The sequence below is a fragment of the Bos grunniens genome, chromosome X (genome assembly GCF_055505025.1).
Source record: "Bos grunniens cultivar Pamir isolate PY7600 chromosome X, Bosgru_T2T1.0, whole genome shotgun sequence".
NCBI lineage: Eukaryota > Metazoa > Chordata > Mammalia > Artiodactyla > Bovidae > Bos > Bos grunniens.
The window spans coordinates 81,790,060-81,809,662 of NC_141194.1; positions in this window are offsets into that span (position 1 = coordinate 81,790,060).

Here is a 19,603-nt window from a genome sequence, read left to right on the forward strand (position 1 = left end):
TCCAACTCTTAGTGACCCCATGGACTGCAGCCTACCAGGCTCCTCCTCCCATGGGATTTTCCAGGCAAGAGTACTGGAGTGGGTTGCCATTGCCTTCTCCGGATTTATTCCTAGTTAACCCTTAAACTGTAGGTATGGCTCTTTGGGTCCCAAAATTTGTAGAAGGGTCTTCTGTTAGATTCTTCATCTTAGGTGGATTGTAGCCTTTGTTTCCTGTTCCCTAAACTCCACAAGACTGTGAAAAACAGTTTGTTGAGCTCAGCATATGCTCTTAAATTAAAAGTTGGCTTCAGAGCGATGCCTAGTCCTCTTAGGTCTCTGCCTTCATTTGGTCACTGAATAATAATTTTTTTTTCTAGCTGATAGATGTATTCAAAAAGATTTATAAAGTGCTTTTATTCATTTTGTTTTGTTTTTCACAGGAGAGTCAATATGGGCAGCTGGTTTACTGGTTTATTAGAAACAAAAATGACTGCCGTTTCCCCCCACGTATTAATAGTAGTACTAAATTCTAATGAGAATAGAGTGAGAAAGATACTCTCATATATTTACTGGTGACTGAGTAGTTAGCTATAACATTTCTGGATAATAAAATATATAAAGGGCCTTATAAATATTCATTTACTTGGGTATAATAACTGAAAATATAGATTAGTAACCTAGGGATATGATCAGAAATGCAGAAGTGAGTTTTGTTTATGGGTTAAAGCAAGGTATACATCCATATAACTTTATATATTTAATTATAACTTTATTTTAGAAAAATAAAAACATAGACTCTTGGAAATGCCCTATAATGTTAAATTAAAAATTATGATACAAAATTATATACAAAGCATTACACTATGCATAGAAAAAAGTGTTGAAATGAAATAATTACTAGACTTTTTGGGTGTATATTGTACAAATATGAGTGCTTTTGGTTAACATTAAAATTTTTTCTGTATCTTCAAAGTACTTTTTGCAATGAATTATATATTTATTAATATAAATATTAATAGGGCTTCCCTGATGGCTCAGATGGTAAAGCACCTGTCTGCAATGCAGGAGACCTGGGTTCAATCCCTGAGTTGGGAAGATCCCCTGGAGAAGGAAATGGCAGCCCACTCCAGTAGTCTTGCCTGGAAAATCCCATGGACGGAGGAGCCTGGTAGGCTACGGTCCATGGGGTCGCAAAGAGTTGGACACAACTGAGCGACTCCACTTCTTCTTCTTCTTCTATTTATAAAAGAAAATTAAAGTGTTATTTTTCTTTGTTTTTAAACAGAAGTCTTAGACAATAAAATGGTCTTAAATGTTGATACTCTGAAAAATTGACCTTCCCTAGTATTTCAATAACACACTTCATTTTGCCAGTGTTTAATAATTAAGAATGTCCTTTGTGTAAAAGATAGCACTTCTACTGAATGATTTGATAAATTTTACCTGATTTAAGGTGATTAAGAAACAGCCTGAAAAATAGTCAGTCTGGTATTTTCAGACATTTTAACAAGCAGAAAGGATTTACTGCAAAGGTGATCCCATTGATTATGCAAAGTGCAATCATTAAGAGGTCTGTAAAAAAAACAACTTGACCTAAAAATTACTTCTCTGGCAACCAGTAAACTTGGACCAAGTTTGTATGCTCTTAACATTCTTTTTCTCTATCTTTCCTTCCTTCTCTCTCTCTCCTTTTGCCTGCATGCATGCTCAGTCATGTCCAACTCTTTGTGACCCCATGGACTGTAGCCTGCCAGGCTCCTTTGTGGAATTTTCCAGGCCAGAATATTGGAGTGGGTTACCATTTTATCCTCCAGGAGATCTTCCTGCCCCAGGGATCAAACTTGCATCTCCTGCAATGCAGGTGGATTCTTTACTGCTGAGCCACTGGCAAAGCCCAGTGATTATTATGACATGGCCTCAAATATCATTAAATCTTAATAGATCTGTCACATGTGGCACAACTTAGATTTGGGAAGTTTTAAAAGAGCATGCAAAGCTTGTAACTGAAAGCAACAAGAAGTAAATAGATTCAATCTATGAAGAGAACAGGTTTTATAGCAGGCCACAAAAGCCATACAGGAGGTTTCAAAAGGGGTAGATTAGTACAGAATGAAAAGGAAAAGAAGCTACAAATTCAGAAAATAATCAAGGGGTGGCCCAATTAATTCTACTTATTTATTGTTGAAGAGATCATTTTTAGTGTCACAACTTTATGGGGGCTGTCATTTCTCTGTTGACATTCTAGCACCAAACATATTCTTCTTTAAAAACCTAAGAGCTCCATGAGGGCACAGACTGTTTTGTTCATTGCTTTATCCAGGACTGATAGTCAGTCAGTAAACACTGGCAAAACCTACTGGACTGCATGAGTTCTGACAGGTGGAAGCTGAGGATGCCCATGTTGTACCAATTCTTAAATATCTTGTTTATCAGCCCTAGATGTTCCTTTGATTTACATTGGTTGGTACATATTTGGCATTTTATATATATATATATATATATATATACACACACACACACACATACATATATATACATAACTGGATGTTGCAATTCACCATCTGTTAACTACAAATTCACCATCTGTTCTTTCCCGTATGTTCTCACTGTCATGGCATAATTCCACTCAAGACTTTTAGTAGCCTGTATTTTCAACACCCTTATAATTTACTCAGCCACCATCAATGCAACCTCCATCCCAATTGATAGCTATTCTATTACCAGAATAAAATCTCTAAAATGCTATTTTTGTCATGTCTCTCCCCTACTAAAAACCAACAAACCACAAAACACACTAATGCCTCTCTTTCATCCATAAGATAAAATCTAAAAGTTCAAACAGTTTAATTTGCATCAAAAACTCTCCAAAATCTAGCCCAAACCTACTTTTTTCAAGTTTAGCTCCTAAAATTCTGCTGCATCTGTGTCCTTAATGCTCTTCCCTATTGGTTTATTCTTCCTACTTCATCCATCTGCTGAAGTTCCACTTCCTCTATGAAATCTTTCCTGGTTGCCCCAATCCATTATAAGCTCCTCATCTTATGAAACCCAGTATCATTTAAGCTTTGCATTTTGAGGTTTTTTTTTAACTTTTTTTCACGGAAAGACATTTTATTTTAAATATAGCAGTGTGTACTGTCAATCCCAAACTCCCAATCTATCCCTCCCTGGCAACCATAAATTTGTTCTCTAGATCTGTGAGTCTATTTGTATTTTGTAAATAAATTCATTTGCATCATTTTTTAAAGAGTCTGCATATGAGGGATAACATACGATATTAGTCTTTCTGAGATTTTGCATTTTTGGTACAAATTTTAACCTACCTTGTATTTTAATATGTATACATATCAACACATAGTGAAATTTTAATTCTCAGAGTATAGGAACCATGTATGCATGCTAAATTGCTTCAGTTGTGTTCGACTCTGTGCAACCCTTGTTATTTGTTTGCTTCTTTGCCCAAGATCCTAGAATAATATGTGAAAACAGTAGCTAAAAATTGCCATTTCCTGTTCCAGGTGATCTTCCCCACCCAGGGATAGAACCCTCGCCTCTTATGTCTCCTGCACTGGCAGGCAGATTCTTTGCCACTGAGCACCTAGGAAGCCAGAAATTTGCTGGTTAATTGTCTCACTCATATTGCACTCCCTCGATCCCTTCCTTCTTTTCATTTATTCAATAAATACTTTTGAAGGTCTATTCTGTATGCCTAACAAGGAGGATACAAACATGACAAGATGCAGTCCCTGATTTCAAAGACTTTACTGTCCAGATGTTAATCACCAAAGAATACTAAATGATGCACTGATCATGTAGTGGAAGAGATCTGAATTACAGTCTCTTGACCTGCTAACCATTATTGCCTTTTCAAAATTTTACTGTTATAGGAACTCTTTCACTATTGCACTTTTTTCAGGATACATATGCTGTTAAACAAAGAGGTTAGAGGCTAAATCAAGATAGGAACCAAGTAGAAAACTCCAGGCCAGTGGTTCTCAAACCTGGCTGCACAGAGCAATCCCCTGGGGAGCTCTCAAAGCTACCCAGTGCTTCTGCACCAATATAGATCAACTCAAGCAGAATGGAGGGAGGAGGATCATCTAGGCATCTATCTTGAAAGTTTCCCAGGTGATTCTGATGCTCAACAAAAGGTGAAAAACACCGTTCTACACTAGAATAAATTGCATTTCTACATATACATTACAATTATGTTGAAAGAATAGTAACAAATACGTATAATTTACATATTCATATAAAAATTAAATCACACCATCATATCCATTGGTTTAAACAACTAAATCAGGTAATGTCCTTTAAGAAAATAAGTTGAAAATTCTTTAGTATTATTAACCAGTGTAGATAAAGAAATCACCAGCTTTTTACAACACATTTGCTCTCTATTTTTATTTTTCTAAATGAAAATATGAGGTAAGTCTCTCCCTGCTCCTGTTTTTAAAATACTGGTTTGGACTGAGAGGATCTAATAGCAAACGTGAAGGTTAGCTATATTACACAAAGCTCATATTACACTAGAGGACTGGTTCACAAACTCCTCAAATCATCTAGAAGTCTTGCTAAAACAAGATCACTGAACCCCTGCTCCAGAGTTTCTGATTCAGTAGGTCTGAGGTAAAGTCCCATAATTTGCATTTCTGACAGATTCTCAGGTGATGCTGATGATGCTGGTCGAGAGATCACATTTTGAGAACCACTGATTTATATACAGAAAAAGGTCATAAAAGATGTTTGATAAATATCAGATCAACTTAATTGAGTTGAATGGTGTTTTTTGAGTATAGAATCTACAGTACATTCTAATATGTATAAATATTGACTATATTTTTTATCAGTTTCCTATTTCTCTAGGTCTTGCTTATGAATAGATATATAAAAATCACCATAAGTAATTATTAAAAATGCAGCTCCCTGGGTTCCATTCCAGACAAATTTAATGAGACTGTCTCTTGGTGTGGCCCAGGAATCTGCATTCTTAACAAAACACCCAGGCATTTCTTGTGCACAAAGTTTGAGAACCAGTGCTTTATTCTCTTACACTACTGCTTTTGTCTTACACTACCGCCTTTCTCTCCATCTCTGCAGAAATCCTGCCCCATTCTTCAAAGCCCAGCCCGAATACAGCTTCCTTTCAAGTAGTCTCCCCTAATTCCATAATTACCACACACAGCAGACAGAATACTGGGAAATGAGTGCTGTGGGTTAGGGCAGTGGGACAGTTGTAATGGAGGAGTAGGATTGGCTCTGGGTTTTGTACACAGAGGTTATACACTTGACTTTGTGCACATGAATGGGAAATTACAAGAACTGTAAGAAGGGTAAATTTTAAACTTATTTAACCCTGAATCTCTTGCTATACAACAGCCATATTTGAAGCAGAGGTATGGTAGGTATGCCTGGACAGGAGAGGAAACATGGAGGAGAAAAGGAGACAGAATGGCTCCACATTGGATAACCTCAATTGTCCATTAAGGAAAATGGATAATAACATTCACTGAGGGGCCTTTCCTTACCCAAGAGGAGAATAAAATAGGCATCCAACTCAGCTGTTCATGATGGGGAATGAATAACATGGAGGAATTAGGTCAGGTAGTTGACAGCAGCATCTGAGAGGTGCAGCGTTAAGTGTGAAGCTAATAAGAGACAGAGAAGTTGAACTCAAGAACTTCTTTAACATCTCTGGTAGTTTTCCCTAAGTATGGTACCTGTCTTGCTAGTCAGAATTTGTATTTCTTGCAAGCTTTCCAGATGATTTTGGTAAAGACTAAAATTTAAAAGTTACTGATCCAAAAATAAATAAATCAATAAAGATAAAAACTACTGATCCACAATACTGGAAATGTATGTGTGGTGATTATCTGTGTGTGTGTCTGTACTCAGTCGTGTATGACTCTTTTGTGACCCCATGGGCTGTAGCCTGCCAGGCTCCTCTATCCACAGGATTTCCCAGGCAAGAATACTGAAGTGGGTTGCCATTTTCTTCTCCAGGGCATCTTCCTGATCCAGGAATCAAACCTACATCTCCTGTATTGGCAGACAGGTTCTTTACCACTGAGCCACCAGGGGACCCTTATAGCCTCCTCCCATTCAGCAGCTGGAAATGAATGGCTACCCACTCTAGTATTCTGGCCTGGAGAATTCCATGGACTGTATAGTCCATGGGGTCACAAAGAATCAGACATGACTGAGTGACTTTCACTTTCACTATTCAGCAGCTAGTAGAAATTATACACACTAATGTAATATATAAAAGCAGATGATACACATTGAGAAAAACAAAAAGGACCCTAATACTGGTATTAGGTACTTTCTTCTACTCTTCATCCTTAACAGTTTATGTAAGATAATCAGCCAACCCATCAACAAATCCTTATTGAATGCTTTTCATATATTTGCTACAATGGGATAATGGTGTTTATAATTTGTTGTCTTAAATATCTTTTACAATTAAAGAAAAATTGCTAAGACATTTTTTTCTGAGATAAAACCTCAGATGGAATTTATGATGATTTAATCTAATCATCTAATTTTAGATACAAAACTGAATGAAGTCCAGAGAAATCAACAATTAATTTGTTCCTAGTCCCAAAGCTACTGAGTAACATAGCCAATGACTAGATTTCTGGTTTCTTGTCAGTCTCATGCATTTTTTTATACATGTCAAGATTTAGTGAGTATTCTAGCAGCCCAAATTTGTGGAAGTGTCAAACTCACTGACTTCAGTGCCATTTACTTTTATACATAGTAGTGCTGGGATGAGAGTGTGGCTTCAGAAATTGGTATCTGTATATTTTGCAAAGTCTTCATACAAAAGCTAAAAATAGGAAATTCTATAGCAAACTTTGCCATATACTTTTATAATAGTATGTGCTCTCTAGGTATAAAATTTATCACCACACCATCAAAAATTGATGGCTAGATTGTCTTGTAAGCTAAGAAAAACAAACTATTAAATTTAGTAGATTAGTACACTCTGCAGGTGATATTTATTCTTTTCATTTGACAATTGACTCATCTCATCTCACCTGCTTTCTTTTCCATAATATGCACTTGGAATTATAAAGAAAAAGGCCTACCAGACATTCAATTAACCCAGCTGTTACACATCTGTTGCTGTCTCTACAAATGTAGCAATTCGATGGTAATTACTCTTCTCATAACAATCAAAAACTTCACACCTCTTTTAATTGTGATAGTTTCTTCTTCCATCAAAACTATCTCAATGACTTTGTGATCCAAACATTCCAGAACATATACAGCTATTCCTGATTTTCCAAGTGGACTTGTAAATAAGTCTGGCGTCTCCAGAGTGACTTGAAAGCTTACAGATGTGGTCTAGTGTATTCCACCAAATTTCAAAATATGAACCTAGACTAGCCAATAAAGGTCTACTCCAAACATGGCTATAAATTTGCTTCCAGAGTGTAAGCAAATTATGTAACTGCTTTGTACTTAAGCTTCCCAATCTGTAATATGTGCAAGAAGACGGAGCTTTCCTTCTACTTAAAAAATCATTTGGAGCATAGTTCATGGTTGTCTGAATGTTTATATACTCCCAAAATTCACATGATTAAAACCTAATACCCAAGGCAATACTATTAAGAGAGGGCTTTGGAGGAGGTGACTAAGTCATGTGAGCCAAGTCTTCATGAATGGAATTAGTTCCTTTTTTTAACTTTAATTTTGTATTGGGGAATAGCCAATCAACAATGCTGTGACAGTTTCAGGTGAAAAGCAAAGGGACTCAGCCATACATAGACATGTAATCCATTCTCCCCTAAATACCGCTCCCATCCAGGCTGCCATGTAACACTGAGTAGAATTCCAACAGTAGGTCCCTGTTGGTTATCCATTTTAAATATAGCAGTGTGTACGTGTCCACCCCAAGGTCCCTAATTATCCATTTGCCACATCCTTCCCCCCACTACCCGGCAACTACAAATTTGTTCTCTAAGCCTGTGAGTCTCTTTCTGTTTTGTAAGTTCATTTGTATAATTTCTTTTTAGATTCCACACATAAGTGATGTCATATGATATTTCTTCTCTGACTTCGCTCAGTATGACAATCTCTAGGTCTATCCATGTTGCTGCAAATGGTGATTATTTCATTATTCCTAATGCCTAAGTCATATGGAATTGTGCCCCTATAAAAGAGGCCCCTGAAAGCTAGTTTGCCCCTTCCACCACATCATAATACAAGAAGTCTGCAACCAAAAGAGGGCCTCCACCTCAGCATGCTGGCACTCTGATCTGACTCTTTCAGTCTTGAGAACCATGAGAAATTAGCTTGTTGTTTGAAAGTCACCCAATCTGTGATATTTTGTTCTAACAGCTGGAACTAACTAAGACAATGATATACAAAATTCCTGGGGCGTCAATTATGTTGTGCTAATAGCTTCTCTTAGAAATTGAGTTCAGTTCAGTTCATTTCAGTCATTCAGTCATATCCGACTGCAACCCCATGAATCGCAGCATGCCAGGCCTCCCTGTCCATCACCAACTCCCGGAGTTCACTCAGACTCATGTCCATCGAGTCGGTGATGCCATCCAGCCATCTCATCCTCTGTCGTCCCCTTCTCCTCCTGCCCCCAATCCCTCCCAGCATCAGAGTCATTTCCAATGAGTCAACTCTTCGCATGAGGTGGCCAAAGTACTGGAGTTTCAGCTTTAGCATCAGTCCTTCCAACGAACACCCAGGACTGATCTCCTTTAGAATGGACTGGTTGGATATCCTTGCAGTCCAAGGGACTCTCAAGAGTGTTCTCCAACACCACAGTTCAAAAGCATCAATGCTTTGGTGCTCAGGTTTCTTCACAGTCCAATTCTCACATCCATACATGACTACTGGAAAAACCATAGCATTGACTAGACGGACCTTTGTTGGCAAAGTAATGTCTCTGCTTTCTAATATGCTATCTAGGTTGGTCATAACTTTCCTTCAAAGGAGTAAGTGTCTTTTAATTTCATGGCTGCAGTCACCATCTGCAGTGATTTTGGAGCCCAGAAAAATAAAGTCTGACTCTGTTTCCAATGTTTCCCCATTTATTTGCCATGAAGTGATGGGACCAGATGCCATGATCTTCGTTTTCTTAATGTTGAGCTTTAAGCCAACTCTTTCACTCTCCTCTTTCACTTTCATCAAGAGGCTTTTTAGTTCCTCTTCACTTTCTGCCATAAGGGTAGTGTCATCTGCATATCTGAGGTTATTGATATTTCTCCCAGCAATCTTGATTCCAGCTTGTGCTTCTTCCAGCCCAGTGTTTCTCATGATGTACTCTCCATATAAGTTAAATAAACAGCATGACAATAGACAGCCTTGATGTACTCCTTTTCCTATTTGGAACCAGTCTGTTGTTCCATGTCCAGTTGTAACTGTTGCTTCCTGACCTGCATACAAACTTACAAATCTGCTAGCACAGTTGTTTTTCTTAATGAATTAAATAATAAATATTACCACTTATTTATATAGTACTTTATTTTATTCAAAAGAGTTTCAGCCATAAAGCATGTATTTAAGTACCTGCTGTGTGCCAGGCATTGTACTAAATGCTAGAACTTGAAAAATGACTAAAATTTTGTCCCTTGTTTTTGGAGTCTTTGAGGCAGCTCCATAAACAAAATATCTCTTTCCTGTTCAACTTCTGAACCAACTGAGAGGTAGCACATAGTAGTAAGTTAGATTTTAAAACATCAGCTTCTGGGGGGGTGGGGGCTGGTGGTCCTAAGATGGCGGAGGGATAGGATATGGAGACCACTTTCTCCCACACAAATTCATCAAAAGAACATTTGAACTCTGATTAAATTCCACAGAACAACTTCTGAATGACATCAGGCACTGAGAAAAGCAGCCCATTGTCTTTGAAAGGAGGTAGGAAAAAATATAAAAGATAAAAAGAGATGCAAAAGAGGTAGGGACAGAGATCCATCCTGGGAAGGGAGTCTTAACAAAGAGAGAAGTTTCCAAACACTGGGAAACACTCTTAATGGCAAGTCTATGGGGAGCCTTGGAACCTCAGAGGGCAACATAACCGGAAGGAAAAATAAATAAATAATTAAAACCCACAGATTCCGTGCCCAACAGTAACTCCCAGTGGAGAAGCAGCACAGACTAGCAAGCAGGGGCTGGGCAGGGAGGCATGGGCTGCATTGCTTAGAGTAAGGACTGGGCCTGAATGCCCCGAGGGCAATCTCAGGGAACTAACTTGAGATAGCAAACCAGACTATGGGATAGCTACCCTGTGAAAAACTCTAACCAAAAACCGTAACCTAAGACACCACCAGGCCTGCTCACAGAACAAAGGACTGAGCAGAGCTAGCTGGCTGCAGACCAGCCCATCCCCCGCTGGAGACAGGCAGGCGAGGGCAGCCAGAGCCGGAAGTGGGCAATCACAGCCCCAGAGAGGCATCATCTACCAAACTACAAGCAGGCTTTGTTGCTAACAAAGACTTTTTGGGATTCTGGACAGTCAACATCTGCCTGAGAAGGTGTGCCGGTTGTACACCCAGAAAACTGAGCAGCAGGGATATGGGAGGTGATAAGTCACAGCAACCCTGCTCGCCAAACACCTGGTCACCTGTGCTGCTCGGAACTGGGAAGGGCATAAAACGCAGGCCCAACACAGTCTGCGCCTTGAGGAGTACCCGAGTACCTGAACCTGAGCAGCTTAGACCTGGGAAGTGCATATAACCCAGGGCCGGCCTCAGACAGTTCGCAGCAGAGCAACCTAGAGCCTAAGCAGTGTAGACAGGGAAAGCACACACGCCGTGAATGAGGGCAAACTCAGTGTGGCCGAGACACTGAGAGCACACGCCAGTGTTATTTGTTTGCAGTGTTCCTCCCTCCCCACAGCAGGACTGAACAAGTGAGCCTAAAAGTGTCCACCACCCCACCCTTGTGTCAGGGTGGAAATTAGACACTGAAGAGACCAGCAAACAGAAGAAGCTAAAACAGAGGGAACCACCTTGGAAGTGACATATGGAGAAGTCTTGAGGCTACTGTAAGACTAAGACTGAAAACCAGAGGCAGGAGGCTTAAGTCCAAATCCTGAGAACACCAGAGAACTCCTGACTCCAGGGAACATTAATCGACAGGAGCTCATCATCCCTACACTGAAACCAAGCAGCACCCAAGGGCCAACAAGTTCCAGAGCAAGACATACTACGCAAATTCTCCAGCAACACAGGTATACAGCCCTGAGCTTCAATTTAAAGGCTGCCCAAAGTCACTCCAAACCCACTGACATCTCATAACTCATTACTGGACAGTTCATTGCACTCCATAGAGAAGAAATCCAGCTCCACCCTCTAGAACACTGACACAAACTTCCTTAACCAGGAAACCTTAACAAGCCACCCATTCAACCCCACCCATAGCTAGGAAACTCCACAATAAAGAGAACTCCACAAACTGCCAGAATACAGAAAGGCCACCCCAAACATAGCAATATAAACAAGATGAAGAGATAAAGAAATACCCAGTAGGTAAAGGAACAGGATAAATGCCTACCAAACCAAACAAAAGAGGAAGGGATAGGGAATCTACCTGAAAAAGAATTTCAAATAATGATAGTGAAAATGATTCAAAATCTTGAAAACAAAATGGAGTTACAGATAAATAGCCTGGAGACAAGGATTGAGAATATGCAAGAAAAGTTTAACAAAGACCTAGAAGAAATAAAAGAGTCAATATATAATAAATAATGCAATAAATGAGATCAAAACACTCTGGATGGAACCAACAGTAGAATAACAGAGGCAGAAGAGAGGATTAGTGAGGTAGATGATAGAATGGTAGGAATAAATGAAACAGAGAGGAAAAAAGAAAAAAGAATTAAAAGAAATGAGGACAATCTCAGAGACCTCTGGGACAATGTAAAATGCCCCAACATTCGAATCATAGGAATCCCAGAAGAAGAAGACAAAAAGAAAGACCATGAGAAAATACTTGAGGAGATAATAGTTGAAAACTTCCCTAAGATGGGGAAGGAAATAATCACCCAAGTCCAAGAAACCCATAGAGTCGCAAACAGGATAAACCCAAGGCAAAACACCCCAGTTCAGTTCAGTTCATTTCAGTCATTCAGCCGTGTCCGACTCTTTGCGATCCCATGAATCGCAGCACGCCAGGCCTCCCTGTCCATCACCAACTCCCGGAGTTCACTCAGACTCACGTCCATCGAGTCAGTGATGCCATCCAACCGTCTCATCCTCTGTCGTCCCCTTCTCCTCCTGCCCCCAATCCCTCCCAGCATCAGAGTCTTTTCCAATGAGTTAACTCCTCGCATGAGGTGGCCAAAGTACTGGAGTTTCACCTTTAGCATCATTCCTTTCAAAGAAATCCCAGGGCTGATCTTCTTCAGAATGGACTGGTTGGATCTCCTTGCAGTCCAAGGGACTCTCAAGAGTCTTCTCCAACACCACAGTTCAAAAGCATCAATTCTTCAGCACTCAGTTTTCTTCACAGTCCAACTCTCACATCCATACATGACTACTGGAAAAACCATAGCCTTGACTAGACGGACCTTTGTTGGCAAAGTAATGTCTCTGCTTTTCAATATGCTATCTAGGTTGGTCATAACTTTTCTTCCACGGAGTAAGCATCTTTTAATTTCATGGCTGCAGTCACCATCTGCAGTGATTTTGGATGGGGGACCACAAGAATACACAGATGTATATAAACAGTCTTTTGGACTCTGTGGGAGAAGGCAAGGGTGGGATAATTTGGGAGAATGGCATTGAAACATGTATATTATCATACGTGAAATAAATCACCAGTCCAGGTTTGATGTTTGATACAGGGTGCTTGGAGCTGGTGCACTGGGATGACCCAGATGGATGGGATGGGGAGGGAAATGGAAAGGGGGTTCAGGAGGGGAAACACATGTACCCCCATGATGGATTCATGTCACTGTATGGCAAAACCAATACAATATTGTAAAGTAAATTATTTAATTAATTAAAAAAAAGACTTCCTGCTTAAAAAAAAGCTTAAAAAATAAAAATAAAAAAGAATATCAGCTTCATATCTCATACAACTGATATTCAGGAATATGATACTTCTAAGGCCAAGTGAATTTCATAATCTGAATCAGAGAATTAATTATAGACTGAACCATTTAGCAAGATTAAACCTGAAAAAAATGGAACCAGTCCTTGGAGAACAGAATAGGCTACATGTTCCCTATGGGCAGCTGTTCCCAAGAAGTAGGGGACAGGAAAGGGCTGCACTATGCGTACTTAATTTCTTCATCCAAAGTCACCAATCAAGTGGTTGATTCCACTTCCATACTTAGTTGCGTTATACTAATGGGTATCTTTCCACCTGGAAGGGAATATGAGGAGTGGAGAAGAAGCATTCCCCACCCCAACATCTACCCTTTAAGTAAATAAGAAGTGATTATTTCACACTTTTTATATTAATAACAGGAAGCTGCTATCTAGAGGAGTCACATAACTAGGTTGAGAATAGTATCTCAGTTCTTTATGATATGAGTCTGGATATTGTTACCAATAAAATTAGATCATAGACTATTCCATACAATGCTACATTTTTTCTTTTGCAAGTGAAACATTCACAAACAAAACCATTTGGAATCAAAGCTTAGCTAAGGTTTTAACAAAAGCACCTATCATAGATGGGGTTATTTGCAAATTTGAATTTTCTGTTGTAAGAGCAGATAAGCTTTAAGAAATTGAATGCCACTATGCACTGGAGAAGGAAATGGCAACCCACTCCAATGTTCTTGCCTGGAGAATCCCAGGGACAGGGGAGCCTGGTGGGCTGCCATCTATGGAGTTGCACAGAGTCTGACACGACGGAAGCGACTTAGCAGCAGCAGCAGCATAGTAAAGTTGTTGTTGTTGTTGTTTTTAAATAGGAAAAGCAGGCAGGCAAAGGTGAGAAAAACAAGTAAGACAAAGGAAAACCAGGAAGTTATCCAATGCTCAATATGAGAAAGAATGCTTACTTTGGTCAACTGGTACTGTGTTTCTATAGTAGTTGTAAAAGGCACTAATACATATTGAGCTTCTGATAGTTTAGGTTCTGGCTAAGCACCATTTATGTGAGCTATCATTTAATTTTCACATGTATACATGAAAGTTATATCTTTTTGTGGGGGATGGGGAAAGCAGACTTATTTAGCTTAAGTGACTTATCTATTGTCATATAACCACTAATAAGTGGTGTCACGGTTTGAACCCAGAGCCCATACCCTTCACTAAGCTGTTAAGAACATAAACTGAATTACTTCTAGATGTAGCATGTTCCAGCAGGGGACAAATAAATATATTTAAGAAAGTCACCTAATTTTCAAGCTTAAAATACAATTAGATACACATGACTCGAACATTTAAAAGGCTGAAAAAAAATGTTGACAGTGCACAGTTCAGTTCAGTCACGCAGTCGTATCCGACTTGGCGACTCCATGAACCACAGCATGCCAGGCCTCCCTGTCTATCACAAACTCCCGGAGTCTACCCAAACCCATATCCATTGAGTTGGCGATGCCATCCAACCATCTCATCCTCTGTCATCTCCTTCTCCTCCTGCCCTCAATCTTTCCCAGAATCAAGGTCTTTTCAAATGAGTCAGTTCTTCACATCAGGTGGCCAAAGTATTGGAGCTTCAGCTTCAACATCAGTCCTTCCAATAAACACACAAGACTGATCTTCTATGAACTTATTAACAAGTGCATAAGCCCTCAGAAGAGCTGGAATGAAAATGATTAGAGCAAGAATTAAGTTGATAAACAGTGCTAATAGCCTGAGCTATTTAAAACCTGCTTCAGGAAATAGTAAATTCTCATGATGGGAGGAGCTTCCCAAACAAGCTAGATGGACAAACACTTAGCAGCTTAATGTAGGTTGTTTAATATGGTTTCTAAAATCCCACTAACCCAGAGATTCTGATTTAGTTGACTTATTTCAAATAGCCATTATGTGCTATTAAGATAAGCTCCTTTAAGAAAGAGAAGTAAGACACACTGTCAAGGAGAACACAGTCTAGTGGGGCAGTTAGCACAAACCCAGAAATGTAGAATGAAATGTGATAAGCGCTCATATAGCATGGGAGCAAAGGAGACCTACACCTAACTCAAACTGGGAAGGGGAATTAAAAAGGTAAATTGGACATTTCTTAGAGGTGATGCCTAAATGAACCTTTGAAGGAAGAGTAAAAATTATCCAGGTGTTCCATTTATCTACTGCTATGTAACAAACTATCTCTAAAACTTTGAACAGGTATCTTATTATTTCATAATTTGGGTAACTACTTATCAACTGGGCTGGTTGGTAGGATGCAAGATATTTTCACATGCCTGGTACCTTGGAGGAGATGGCGTTAAAGACAGGTCTCAGCTAGAACCCTCCCTCTCTCCGTGAAGTTTCATGGCTTCGCCCTGAAAGGTAGATTCTTACAAGGTAACTCTGGGCTCCAAGAATGAGTGCTCTAAGAGATCAAGGTGAAGGCTGAAAAGTTATAGCTTAGCCTTGGAAGTCAGGAAGTATCACCTGCAATGCAATTTTTGGTTATACCTGGTCACTGTGAGTGGAGACACACAAGTGTGTAAATACTTGGATTGTTGTTTAGTCACTCGGTCATGTCCAACTCTTTGTGACCCCATGGACTGTAGCCTGCCAGGCTTCTCTGTCCATGGGATTTCCTAGGCAAGAATATTGGAGTGGGTTGCCATTTACTTCTCCTCAGGGTCTTCCTGACACAGAGGTTGAAGCCTTGTCTCCAGCACTGCAGGTGGATACTTTACTGCTGAGCTACCTGCAAGCTCAAATACTTGGGAGGTGCGGTTTATTGGAGGTCAGTGCAGCATCTGGTTACCACATAACGCTAAGAGGTTTGGGAAATTGATAGGATTCAATTTTCAGCTAGAACAGAGATCATGCACACAGACAAAGAGGCGTATAAGTCTAAATCCTGAGAAACAGCAGGCTGCCACATTACCAGCTCAGCAGTGTGTGAGCAGATGGGAGACTGGGCTAGGCCCCATTGCCTCGGCTTCCTGCCACCAGTTCCCACATCCTAGGTCCCACATAGATGACCTTAAAACCAGAAATGCATGCTTCATTCAACAGCCTGTCAAAACAGGATGGACTATTACAAAGTTCAATGTGTGCAGAGACATCCCTCAGCCTTTTAAGGTTATTAAAAGGTGGGGGGAGTGGATACATGTATATGCATGGCTGAGTCTTTTTGCTGGCCACCTGAAACTATCACAAGATTCTTTTTTTTATTTTTAATTTATTTTTTTAATTGAAGGATAATTGCTTTACAGAATTGCTATCACAACATTGTTAATTGGCTATACCCTAATATAAAATAAAAAGTTTTTTTTAAACCTAGCACTGAAGTAACATCCAGACAAAAATCCTGAGAATAAAGAATAAGCAGAGATATAAACAAGGACCCACTGTATAGCTCAGGGAACTCTCCTCAGTGTTATGAGGCAGCCTGGATAAGAAGGGGGGTTGGGGGAGAATGGATACATATAAATGTATGACTGAGTCTCTTTGCTGTCCACCTGAAAATGTCACAACATTGTTAATTGGCTATACTCCAATATAAAATAAAAAGTTTTAAGAAAAAGAATAGGCAGAGAGAGAAAATTCAAACAAGTGGCTGAGACTTATGAGGTATTATCAGATGCTTAAAAATGGGACATCTATGACAAACAGATGGAGAAAAGGGAAGCCTCCTACACTGTTGGTGGGAATGTAAATTGGTACAGTCACTGTGGAGAACAATATGGAGTTTCCTTAAAAACTAAAAATAGAGTTACCATATGATCCTACATACCCAGATCCTGCATACCATGTGATCCTGCAAGCCTAGATGGTATATTAAAAAGCAGAGACATTACTTTGCTGAAAAAGGTCTGTATAGTCAAAGCTATGGTTTTTTCCAGTAGTCATGTATGGATGAGAGAGTTGGACCATAAAGAAAGCTGAGTACTGAAGAATTGATGCTTTTGAACTGTGGTGTTAGAGAAGACTCTTGAGAGTCCCTTGGACTGCAAGGAGATCCAACCAGTCCATTCTGAAGGAGATCAGCCCTGGGATTTCTTTGGAAGGAATGATGCTAAAGCTGAAACTCCAGTACTTTGGCCACCTCATGTGAAGAGTTGACTCATTGGAAAAGACTCTGATGCTGGGAGGGATTGGGGGCAGGAGGAGAAAGGGACGACAGAGGATGAGATGGCTGGATGGCATCACTGACTCGATGGACGTGAGTCTGAGTGAACTCTGGGAGTAGGTGATGGACAGGGAGGCCTGGCATGCTGCGATTCATGGGGTCACAAAGAGTCGGACACGACTGAGTGACTGATCTGATCTGATCTGATGGTAGTTCAATTTTCAGTTTTTTGAGGAACCTCCATACTGTTCTCCATAGTGGCTGCACCAATTTACATTCCCACTAACAGTATCTTAGGGTTTTCTTTTCTTCACATCCTCACCAACACTTGTTATTTCTTGTCTTTTTGATGACAGCCCTCCTAACAGGTATGAGGTGATATCATTAGTAAAAATGCAAATAAAAACTAGAATGAGGTATCACCTCATAAAAAAAAAGTTAAGTTGGTAAACTGGGTCTTTGCCATTTGCTTAAAAAATAAAATTGTTATGAATGTATTTGATGCATCAAAAAAAAAAAAAAAAATCCTGGAAAACACCAGAACAAGAATCAGGGTAGTGTTGTGGTCAAAGTTGCAGGCTCTGGAGTTAGACTCTGGAACCAGTTATTATTCCCTAGTGTAGGCTTTATATTCTAGAACTGAGCTGTCCTAGAAGGCTATAAATTAAACTAAATTTATTAGTTAAATTAAGAATTCAATTCCGCAGTCTCAAGGAAGCCACATTTCAAGTGCTCAATAGCCACATGTGGTTAATGGCTACTCTATTAGACAATGCAGATATAGAACTTGTCCATCACCACAGAAAATTCTATTGAACAGCAATGTGCTAGAAGCTCTTTCAATTGACCATTATTTACTAATTTGCCATGTTAACTCTGTAAAACATATCAACTGATGCCCAAAACATACTGAAATTTAATGGATAACCACGTATTTCTTCACTCTCCAATTTAACTGTTTGCTTATTAAACATCAGTTGTGTTTGGTCCCAAACCTGTGTATTCCAGTCTATATTGTAATTATATAACTTAGTTATATTTTTTAATATATAAAATGTGGATGGGAAAAGTCTTACTTCTATGTATATTGAATTGAATGCCTTATTAAGAGATTATAAAATAACAGAAGTAAAAACATTTAGAATTCTACTTCAAGAACTCCACCTTAAAGAGCATGAAACTGAAATGTCTTAAAATGCAATTGTAGGTGTGATTTATTAAAGGAAGATGAAGCTGAACTCCAAAAAACATAATCACTTATCAAATAATGGATAAATAAGCACACAAGATACCCTAAGTTAACATAAATAAATTTAGAAACATAATCAGATATTGTATGCTTCCTAATGGAAGTAAGTCTGGAAAAAAAAAAATCAAACTTGTAGATCCAATCAAGTCTCTAGATCCAATTGACATTTTATGGGAAATACAGAGGACAAAAGAACTTGTTAGTCTATACCATGGGAATGCAATCATCAAAGTCTATACTGTGGGAAATTCTACAAGACAAACAACCTGGTTTCTTCAACACACTGCCAAGAAAAAGAATAGAGATTGTAGGGTAGGTGGTAGATTAAGAGACTTAAAAGAGCAACCAATCACAAGGTGTAGACCTTATTTGGATCCTAATTCATATATAGCATATACAATACATACTATTTTATGGAAATCTGTACAATGGCAGGATATTTGACATTAAAAGAACTGTTGTTAATATTATAGGTGAAATAATTGTATCATCATTATATTAAAAATGGTCCTCTTAGAGATTCATACAAAAATATTTACACGTGAAATATAACATGATGAATATGGAATTGCTTAAATATGGGGGGGGTTAGTGCATGGAGGTATGGATGGCACGCAATGAATTGATTATTATTTGGGGCTGGGTATATTGAGTACATAGAGATTCATTATACCATTCTATCTACTTTGTGTATATTCTAAAAGTCTTCATAACCCAAAGTTTAAAAAAGATAAAATATCTATCATTTTTCTCACCAAATATTTCTACTGAGACCAATTGCAATAGTGTAAAATGAGGAAAATGAAAAGAAAGTAATAAAGATTAAGACAGTTGGTAATTATTTTCCATAATGTCCTCCTTTAGTATCAAACCAAATTTTTAAAAACATATTTTTCATGTCTCTGATTCAAACACAGGCCAAAGGCACTACATTCTGCCTACTAATTTATTTAGCACTAATATGGGGTTGCAAAAAGTTGGCCATGACTTAGCGACTAAACAAAAACAAAAACAATTCTGGAATCAACATTGATTCTAATCCCACATTTGCCACTAACTAACTACATTACCCTTGGACAAGATTCTTATCCTTAATAAACCTCAGCATCCTCATCTATCAAGTGGGGATAAAGATAAAATTATATATCATAAGGTCATTGTGAAGATTCAAGAAGATTATCCAATGTAACATATTTAGTTTGTTTGTGGCAA